At 50.0% G+C, this 10,782-nt stretch overlaps 1 long non-coding RNA gene across 1 annotated transcript; it reads right to left on the reverse strand.

Annotated features, from left to right (window-relative positions):
* Positions 1 to 1,067: 1,067 nt before the first annotated feature.
* LOC135302254 (uncharacterized) lies at positions 1,068 to 4,970 on the reverse strand. The gene is made up of 3 exons (XR_010363957.1): positions 4,888 to 4,970; positions 1,587 to 1,720; positions 1,068 to 1,309 (listed from the first exon to the last, which is right to left on the reverse strand). It is a non-coding gene; the product is annotated as an uncharacterized LOC135302254 (long non-coding RNA).
* Positions 4,971 to 10,782: the final 5,812 nt, after the last annotated feature.

Raw genomic sequence — 10,782 nt, forward strand, 5'->3', positions numbered from 1 at the left:
TCCACAGCCTTCATCTGGTTCAAGAACAATTGCTGCTTCAGCCTTTAGCAGAGAGGGAAGCTCAGGCAAAGCCAAGCCAGTCCAAGCTGCCCTCAGAGGCAGCAGGAACACCCAGAGCGCTCCCTCGCTGCCTCAGAGCACAGCACTTCCTCTGGGGAGTCCTGAATGTCCCCAGTGGGACACCAGACTCAGGAGGAGCATTTAGTACAGCTCTGCTGACACCTGCACAGAGTACACGGTCCCTCAGACAAGAAATACGCCAGACTTACCCAGTATCTCCAGGTACTTCTCAATCTCCGGTTTCGGAGCAGCCATGCTGCTGTCAGACCTGGAGATGAACAAACTGCCCCAGCTCGAATTCCCAGGTTCAACAGAATAGATTCCCCCAGGTAACGCTGCTGCAGCAGCAGGTTTAGTGCCAGAGCCCATGGAGGCGTGCTGAACCTGTAGCACTTCTGGTGGGGACAGTTCCTGTGCCTCACACCAACCTTGGGGCCCTTCATTGCCAGTTGTTTTCTGGAAGTCTTTGTGGTCTGCCAGGTGAGATGTCAACACTTGCACCTCAAGTCAAAGAGAACAAAGCAATCAGAGACTACAGCTTGTCCCTATCAGCCAAGAGTCATTGACTGTGAGCAAAGGGAAAGAACAGATTTACAAGGGATACAGACAGCTTGTTTCAGTCCTCCATCTGGGTCACCATGTTCCCCTGTAAAGAAACAGAGAGAGCAGGAACATGCCAGCAGGAATCAATTTGGATGATTGCTGGCCAAAAGCCAAAGAACAAGTCCCACTGTCCAGGGCAGCATTTGAGATCCAGCACAGCAGGAAATGTCCTTCAGAGTAACTGTGATCCACACTAGAGCAGGATGGCACTCAGAGGCATGGCCCCACTCCCTGCTGCTCTGCACTGAAAGGCAAGAAGGGCAGAAAGCATCAGTTTGGTGACTGCAGTGGCTGTCCCTCCTTCACTCCCTTGCTTTTGTAGAGCCTGAGGGAGGTGATTAACTTTCTCTCTGATGATTTTCATTTCTTCTTCCAGCCTCTTCTCCCTTGCCTTGTTCCTAGCCTCAGATTCCTGCAGCTCTGCCTGCACATCTTCCTTGATGGTTTGTAAACAACAATGGAGAGGAAGTTTCATGAGTGGAGTGGCTGCCATTCTTTCTCTCACCTGGTTTTGTTGATCGCCCCTGTGCTGATGGAGATTCATCTCCTCTTGAATTCTTCTCATGTCTTCCTTGTTCTTTCTCTTCACTGCCATGATGGCACTCTGAGCTTCGGGCAGCTCTGCTTGTGGCTCTGCCTTGATGTTCTGTACACACAAATGCAGAGCAAGTGACTGGGAGCTGCCATCAGGCTCAGCTTTTTCCTCTTGCAGCCTCAAAAGCACATCTATTCAGCCACGTCTTTCTGCTTCCCTATCCACCTCTGCTTCCACTGCAAACCTCCTGTCCCAGTGCTGATCTCTGCAGATTCCAAGGCTCTGTGCTTTCAGTGCCTGTGGGACTCCTGGCCTCCTCAGTCCCAAGAGCTCAATTTTATGCCCCTCTTCCTGCCCTTCCCTCTGTCACCTGGCCAGTCAGGCTTACCTGGCCATTCTGCTGTGGCTCTTCCACCTGCTGCCTGAGCTGCTCTTCCTGCTCTCGGGCTGGGAACAGCTCTCCCTGAGCCTGGCATGGCATCTTTGATAAGCAGTCTGCTCCTGCTCTTTCTGTACAAGAACCTGCACAGAAAGCAAGAGACGATGGGTTTCGACTTCCTGTGTGATATTTGTGAGCCAAGACTCAAAGGCTGATGGGCTCACACATTCCCAAGGCACTGTGCTGATGCTCTCCTGGGTCATTCTCTGCCCGTGGGGAGGCACAGATTCCAAAGTGAGCCTGGCACTACAATCAGGGGCCATCTGGCACTGAAGCTCCAACAGCCTGTCAGGCAGCTGACAGGGAAGGTGTGGCATTCCTCAAGGCTCTGGTGAGGGCCTCCCTCTGCTCCTGCCATGTCCTCTTTGTCTTTCAGTAGTGACTGACACCCAGCCCTGTCCCACAGCTCCATCCTGGCTCTGCAGGTGGCTTCCTGGCTGAGCTCACTCCTTGTGAGAGACACTTCTGCAGTTCACGTTCTCCTCAGGCCTGCACCAGCATTCCTGCCTTCCTGACGTCTACACTCTTGTTAGAAATCCTCGTCATTCAGGAGATAGGGATGCGTGCAAAGATACTTTGATGTATGTCACAGAGCCTCTACAGCCACCTCAGTATATGGAAGAGGACCAAGGTGTTTTTTCTCCCTCTTTTGTCAACTGAGAATTCTGACCAGCAGTAACAGAGACTCTCAGAAGGCCCAATTAACAAATGCACTTACACACCCCTGGGGATGCCAGTGAAGGAAACTGTGTGTCGTGTAATGCATGTATGACCAGAGTCACCAAACAGCACCTAACCATGGGATTGTTCCACCTAACTAGGACAAGCAGAAATTAAAAAAATTAAGTGGGGACTTCAGGGCAGAAGAGGCCAGAGGAAGAAAACAGCTTTGAGGGGAAAAAACCCATATCTGGAGGGGGAAACATCTCTGCCTGTTCAGAACTGGTACACGGAACATGTCTCTAATCCTCTCCTGAAAGGGATGCTTTAGGTGAGGTTTGCACCTCCAACATCCTTGGGCCAGAGATGGGAAGATTCAATTATGTAAAAGTTACATAGATAGATAGATAGATAGACAGACAGACAGACAGGTAGATCTCACTACTATAATCTGTCTTTACTGTCCTCTCTCACATCAAAACTTGGTAGGCAGTGCCCCCACTCAGCAGCAATCCTGAGATTGCTGTCCTGTTGCTTCAATAAACCACACTCTTGGGGAATCTGGAGCTTGTAGGTACTTATGGAAAATGATCTGACCCAGAGCATTGCACTGAGAACTGCACTCTTTCTGCATCTGTGCTTGAGCAAGTTCTTCTCTTGGACTCAACCACACTGACACTGCTGAAGTGGCTGTAATCAGAAATGCTGCCCAGCCCCTCCCAGCCCCTCTGATCTCTGAGGACCAGTTGGAATGAAAGGCCGTTGATATCCTGCTCAATTCCCGAACACAAAACAAATTGATTCCCTGGGCTGCAAAAAGCCACAGGCGTTGATAACCTGAAAGTGATCTCAAATGCCATACTGGCTGGCCAAGAAATACACAGTTTCATCTGCACCAAGGTGCTAGCACTGAATGATGTCTTGTCGTGCAAAACTATTTCATTCTACAGCAGTGACACCTTAGAAATTAAAATTCTAGCAGAACCAGTACCAGTCCTGTAAAAGGGCAGAAAATAATGAGGAAAAGCAGCATGGATGGGAAAAAAAGAAAATGAAGAAACCTCATTCTCCAAGCAAAGACAAAACAGCAGTTAAAAAAAAGGGGGGAAAAAGAAACTACAAAAAGTGGCTAAAATAGTTCAATGGAGAGAGTAGAAGCTGAAGGTCCCCTCATGAGCCTCCCGTTGCCCAGGCTAAAGCTCCCTCAGCACCTCGTCACTGGGCTTGTGCTCCACACCCTTGCCCAGCTCCCATGTCCTTCTCTGCACCCGCTCCAGCCCCTCAGTGACGTTCTGCTTCACAGGGGCCCACAACTGCACACAGCACTCACTGCAGCTGTGGCTGCAGCGCTGCCCAGCACAGGCCGACACTCACTGCCCTGCTCCTGCTGCCCCTCTGCTGCTGACACAGGCCACCCTGCCCTTGGCCTTCTTGGCCACCCAGCCACACGCTGCCTCACGTTCAGCTGCTCTGGACGGGCAGCACCCCTGGCTCCTTTTGGCCCACGCAGCTCGCCAGGCACAAAGTTGCCCATCTGACTTCAAATACTGTATCCTCCATTTCAACACGTCCCTCCTGTGCAGAGCAACACAAGACAGCACTCAAGGACTTGCAGCTTCACCCTCACTCCAGGCTCCAAGGCACTTTCCAAAGCTGCAGACTTCACCGCGAAACAGATCCACAGAAACTCGCCGCTTCTGCCTTTTGCCTGACAAGAAGGCTTCACAACTGCGCGGTTCCTTTCCTTGGCCACACGGGACAGAAATGGCCCCCCACAGCTTCAGGGACAGCGCAGTCATCTCCTTGCAGCTTATCAAAAGCCAAAAGACAGCTGGGCCAAAAGAGTCTGTACGAGTGAAGAACTCCTCAGGAATACTGCAGAACACTTCCACAAGCCAACCACACCTTTCCACGATGGAAAAACCAACATAGCCCTGGGATCTCCAGCACTGCCATGTGTGCCCTTGGCCAAAGCACTGCAGAAGCCCAGAGATAGAGCTTCACTGAGTCAGGCAGCCAAAGGGTCATCCAGAGCCCCCAGCTCTTCGGTGCCTCAGCATGACAGGTTAAAGGCCAATTTTGAGCTGTCACTGCCCACAGGAAATGGCTACATCCTGCAGGACTCCAGCACTCAGCATCCTCGGCCAGCAACACAAAGTGCTGGCTCCTCAGAAACTTGCACCTCTGCCTTGCACTAAAGGCAGCAGCACCCACAACTGGCACTTAGTCTCTTGGAATGATGGGGCTGTGCTGTGAGCACAGCTGGACGCATGTGGTTGTCCTGCTCACTTTGCTCCTTTTTGGCTTCTTGTCCAAGAGCAGAAGGAGCCAGGGGAGAGACGGCTGTTGCTTTTGTCGTCTGTGGCAAGACAGAATCATGAGGGACAGGTTGTTACCTACCATTTCTAACCTCATTTCTCCTCGCATCTACAACCAGAACTTCTAAGGAGAACTCATCAACTGTGTCACAATGGTCTTTTGGTTCCATGACCCCTCCAATGCATCATAATGGTCTCCACAGTTCTATGAGACTTGGTGTCACAATGAACCCTCTGTAGATGGGTCCTCACAGTGTCACAATGGTCCGTACCTTCCATGGAACCATACAGCTTTAGTATGGTCCCCCTGTTCCATGAGGCGAGCGAAATATCACAGTGCTCTCCATGATTCCATGAAGCCCCATGGTGTAACAATGGTCCCTTGGTCTCACAGGGCCCCACAGTGTCACAATGGTCCCTTGGTGTCACAGGGCCTCACGGTGTCACAATGGTCCATGCATTCCATGGGCCCTGTGCTGCTGCATTCCCCCCTCCCCTTCTCAGGCCGCCCTGCCAGCTGAGAAATGCTCCTTGGGCCTCGGCCTTGGCCAACAGCCCCTGGGCTCAGCTCCTCTGTGTAGGAATCCATAAAATCAGAGGGTTTTGGGAAAGCTGCGAAAGGCAAGCCTCAGAGACAGCAGAACTGTGATTAGAGCTAAGAAGTAGCCATAAGATAGGTCAGCAGAAAATTATGTAAGAAGTACACAAATAAGCACAAATAGAACAATGGTCTGTGTATTAACGCTGGGCTAAAATAACTCCCTAAGCTCCAGAAAAGTATATCTAGTGAGATATTAGGAAGTTCTAAGCTTAATAATGGAGATCTGTGCCTTGTATTTTAAGGCTTACAAGCAGGTAATGTATTTGAAATAAGCAAGCATTCTTTATGTTATGCTGCCAGCTCAGAAATGCTCCTTGGGCCTCGGCCTTGGCCAACAGCCCCTGGGCTCAGCTCCTCTGCAGCTCAGCACAAACACTGTCTGCTCCAGGCTCTGCTGCTGCCCAACCAGCTCCTGGTTGCTGTAGGAGCAGCCCTGGGAACTGGTTTTGTTCCCTCAGTGGCACAACATCCCTGTTCTCACAGTGCCAAAGAAAGCTGTTGATGCCAAGTGCGGCCAGGATGAACCATTGCTGTGACTGGAGCCCCTCTCTTGGGCCGTACAAACAGCGCTGCAAAAGGAGCCCCTTGGAGCTCTCCTGGGCCAGCGACTCCCTCTGAGTGGGGCCTTTCCGAGCCAGGAACTTTCCCGTTTGCTGCACTCGGGGATCCTGAACAACGAGGGAGCCTGCGCCGATCCCCCCACTCCTCCAGGCTCAACCCTTCACCCACTGGGGAGATGCCAAAGGATCCACAGGGAGCATTTCCTGCCTTCAGGGGAATTTCTCACAGGTGCCTTGCACTGACTCTTTGTGTCTGTGTGCACACAGGAGTGCCTGTGCTGGGGAAATGTGGCAGAAATGCTGCTCTCAGAGGGGTTGGAGTGCCTTGGATAGCTGACTTAGTCAGGCCTGTAATTGAGATTAAGTCATGAGTTTTTGCTAAGTTAAATGCTGCTAAGAGTTGTTCTTAGGCTAAGTTTAATACAAGTTATAAGCTAAGTTAAATATTGTTAAGTGTTATTCCTCTTTTAAAATGCTAAGTCATAGGTTTTAACTTAGCTTAAATACTATTAAGTGCTGTTCTTTTGCTAAATTTGTGAAGTTTAAGGTATCAGTTAAGGTTAAGGTATAAGTTAAGTCCTGTTCAGTTTGAGCCCTGTTCAGCTTTTAGGCTGTATTCCTTTTATCCTTGCTCTCACTGTCCTTGTGTCACACACGCACAAAGAGACAATTCTTGGTTCATTTCTGGTTTGATTGGCTGGATTTTGTTTGGTTTTGTTGATACTTTGTTTCTTTGTTGTGCCTGAAGTGTCCAGTCAAGAATGTCACTTGCCAAAGAACTTTGTGGTGCTGTCACTTAATATTAAATCTGATTTTTGCTGATCCCTTGCTGGGGATTTTTTCTCAAGCTTTCATTTGTAGCAGGGTGAAGGAGCCCTGGCCCAGGCTCTGGCCCTGGGGGACACAGGGACGCTGCCGGGGGGTCCCTGTCCTCCTGTCCCACCCCCCAGGGCCCAGCCCCCATCCCCGTGTCAGGCTCTGGGGTCGATCTCCTGGAACATCCTCTGGGGGAGGCTGCGGCGCTGGGGGTGGGGGGACCCGGGGGGACAGGGGACCGCGCTGTGCACGAGCAGCGTTGGACTGCTCTGGGGGAACTGTGAGGGGGGGCTGGGGCAGAGTGACCTCCCCAGTGACCTCACACAGCCCCCATGATGTCACACAGCTCCTGTGATGTCAAAAAGCCCCTGTGATGGCACACAGACCATTTGTGATGTCACAGCCCACATTATGATGTCACAGTTAATGTTGTGATATTACACAACCTGCCCCGGGATGTCACACAGCCATTCTGTGATGTCACAGTCTGGTCTGTGATGTCACACAAATACACTGCGATGGCAGAATCCATTCTATTATATCCAGCCTATGATGTCACAGAGCCTACTCTGTGATGTTGAAGCCTGCTCTGTGATATCACAAAGCCACTTCGTGATACCACAGGGCCAGTGCTGGGATATCACTCTGTGATACCATATGACGTCACAGAAGATTTGGTGATATCCACAGTCACCCTGTGACATCACAGTCTGTTCTGTGATGTCACAGCCTGCTCTATGATGCTACTCAGCCAGCAAGTGATATCACAACCCACTCTCTGAGGTCACAGAGCCATCCTCAATAATGGCAGAAGCTGTACCATGGCCTTACATTGTACTCTATGATATCACAGGCAGCTCTGTGCTGTCACAACCCTTCAGTGATGTCACAAACCCCTCTCTTTGATGTCATACTGCCACTCTGTAATGTCACAGCACACACTCTCACCTCACAGCTTGCTCTATGGTGTCATATAGCCATGACATAATGTCACAGCCTGCTCTGTGATGTCACACCGTCCCCTCTGTGACGCTGTAGCTGTTCAATGACCTCACACAACAAACTCTGTGATGACATAGCCCAATCTGTGACCTCACGCAACAAACTCTGTGCTGTCACACAGCCCCTTGCTGACATCACAGCTGCTCTGTGCCTCTATGACACAGCCACAGAGGTGCCACTGTCACACAGCCCCCTCTGGGACATCCCCCAGCCCCTGCCAGTGCTGAGCCCCTGTCAGCTCTGGCTGTGCCCTGCTGGTGTCCCTGAGCTGCCCTGGCAGTGCCCCAGCCCTGCTGGGCTGTGAACAGGAGCTGCTCCTGTCCAGAGCTGTCTCTCTGCAGTGCTGCCCTTGCCAGGAGCTGCCTCTGAGAAAACCACAGAAGGTGCTTTTCAAAGTGCCACCTTCTCAGCTGATTGGATTTGTGTCCTCCTTTCTCTCCTGCCTCTCTTTGCCTGCTCTGTTTCTCTCTCAGTGTCTCTCTTGACCCAGGGCAGCTCCCACCAAAGACCCTGCCCTGATTTAATTCCCAATGCACGAGCTACAACAGCTATGGGTGAAGTTATGAAGGCTGGCAGTGAAATGTCACTGTAGGATCTTGCTCCACTTGGCTTTTGGCCCCTTCTGAAGACTTTGCCTTTGAGGGCAGGAACATGTTTTCCTGGCTAGGAACTGGAATTCCAGCCCCTGGGACTGTGTGGCATGGATCCCAGAGGGGCATTCCCGAGGCTCCCAGGGTGCTGCTCCTGCCGTGCCCCCCAAGTAGCTGTGCAGGGCCAGGGGACAAGGTCCAGCAGCTCTGTGGGCTCCTGGAGTACACAGCAAAGGTGGCTTTGCTGGGCATTTTCCAGCACATTCCTGTCAGAACCCAGGACATCTCTCTGGATGCCCTGGATGTCTCAAAACCCTGGCAGGGGCTCGGAGACCCTGGCAGGAAGCCAAAGACACCTGGAAATTCGATCTTAATTCATGGAGCAAATTGACAACCTTATATGAAGAATTACAGGCCACAAAAGTTTAAGTAGCATAGTAGTAGGAATCACAGGGTGAAGGGAAAAATTTTGGAGCACTGTACAGGGGGTTTTGAACCTTGTACAGGGGGGTTTGGAATCCTTTACATGGGGGTCAGGAATCCCAAGATGGAGGGATTTGGGCGTGCCCTGTCCTTCTTCTTTCTTCTCCTTGGCATCCATATTCAGGATGATGTTGGCATGTGTGGATTGGTTCATAGTGATGGTGCACTTGCCAACAAGAGTGAAAAGCATTGGAAATTAAAGATACGTAGTTTTCACTATAAAAGAGACAACCGCCCCGTGGGCGGGAGAGAGTGCCCTTGGCTGTCTTGCTGATCTGACCTTGGCTGGACAGACAGAAAAACTTTGTAGATAAGAAACAATAAATGCAACTGAAGACCAAAAAGCAAGAGTCCAGACTCCTTCTTCGAAAGCGTGGCCTGTCTAGAACCACCTTTTCCCGTGCTGGGGCAGAGACAAGTAACAGCCAACCCCAGCACCTTCCCAGCTGAAAGCAGAGGGAAGAAGGGAAGTGAGTCCCTGACAGAATCCCGGAACGATTGCGGTGGGAAGGCACCCAGCCCGTGGGTTGGGATCCCATGAGGGAGAGACGCCTCTGCCCTAGTGAAGGTGCGAATGAAACCGTGGGAACGCAACCTAAGGATTGTATTGAACATGGATTGAACTGAACAAGAAATGGGAAGGAGAGAGGGAGAGAAAGAAATCGGGAAGAGGTCTCACGAAACCAAGCTGTGTTTTGTGTCAGGTACACACAGACAACCTGTGTATCTGTGATTGTGATATGTATGGAAATTGACCATGGGACAGTTATAAAGACAATTCTAATAAATAACTGAGGAAGTAAAGCATGGAAGAAGGCCTTTGAACCTATCCTTTGTTTCCAATTAACCTTTACAAGTCTTAAGTTGATTTAGGAGCATTCGAATTAAAGCTTTAAGGATGTTGCTGCTTGACAGGAACTTTCTGCTTCTAGCTAAAGAGTTTTGCAATAATAACCTTTTAAAGTATAATTTTAGAATATTGCTTGTAGTAAGGATCTTTGAAACTATAGCTTTAGAATATATCAAAAGGAAACATGCTTATCTCGACGCCTTAAAAAAATATTGAAAAGCAGCTGGAGAAAGGAAGATGAACATCGACTCAAGGATTGATAGTTTCCACCAAAGGAAGCTGGACATGACTGGTATGAGATTTATAGTTCTTGCAATTAAAAGGTGAACCTGCATCTGGACTCTGGACCTCACCAGCTGGGAGACTTCTTTCTTCTTTTGGAAGCTGGACCCCACCATATGGGGATACTCCTTTCTGGGATACATCCTGAGAAAAACTAAATCATACTAGTGTATAGAATTGTGACGTAAAAAAGGGGAACAGAAACTGCTGAAAAAGCTTGAGTACCCCTATAAATATCTGGAAGCCCCAACTATCAGTGTGCAGTTGGAGGGAAAATTCCCCCCACTGTACCCAGTGCTGTATTGCTCATACTTTACCATATTAATTAATAAATTGATTGCTGCTTGAGTATTGGCCTCGTCAAGCTTCTTATATATAACAGCACCATGCTGGGCCCTGTTTCAGACTGCAGCAGAGTAGATGTTGATGGGACAGGAGCCCTGCGGGGCTGTCAGGGACCTGCAGCTTGCAAGGTGCTCTGCTCTCCCTCAGGTGCTCTCTGAGAGATCCAATCCCAGCTGGGCACCTCAGGGCACAAGTGGCACTGCCTGTTCATGGGCACACAACAGATGTCTGCCTGGAAAGGGGCACAGGTGCAAATACCTGTTAGTTTGATAATATACAAGCAAACCTTTATTATCTGGGTCACTTTAGTACTTTTAAGAAAAGGCAAAATTTTCCCACCAGGAACAGGAATTTCCTGGATCTACTGGATTCTTCTGCTGATGGCAGGAGAAGAAATTCTGACCTTCCCCTCTATTTGAGCCACCAACATTCAGTCTAATATTTCTTTACTCCCTCCTCCTGGTTAAATGGCCATGTCTAAGGACATCTCTTCATTTAGAGCAGCTGGATCTATGTCCTTCCCCTTGCTCCCAGATTTCCTCATGCAGCTGCTCTCTGGTCATTCTGATGTGTGTCCTTTGACTGGCTTCATGCTTTGAGCATCAGAGAGTTGCCCAATTTTTCAAAACTTTAACTAC

The sequence above is a fragment of the Passer domesticus genome, chromosome 6 (genome assembly GCF_036417665.1).
Source record: "Passer domesticus isolate bPasDom1 chromosome 6, bPasDom1.hap1, whole genome shotgun sequence".
Taxonomy (NCBI): Eukaryota; Metazoa; Chordata; class Aves; order Passeriformes; family Passeridae; genus Passer; species Passer domesticus.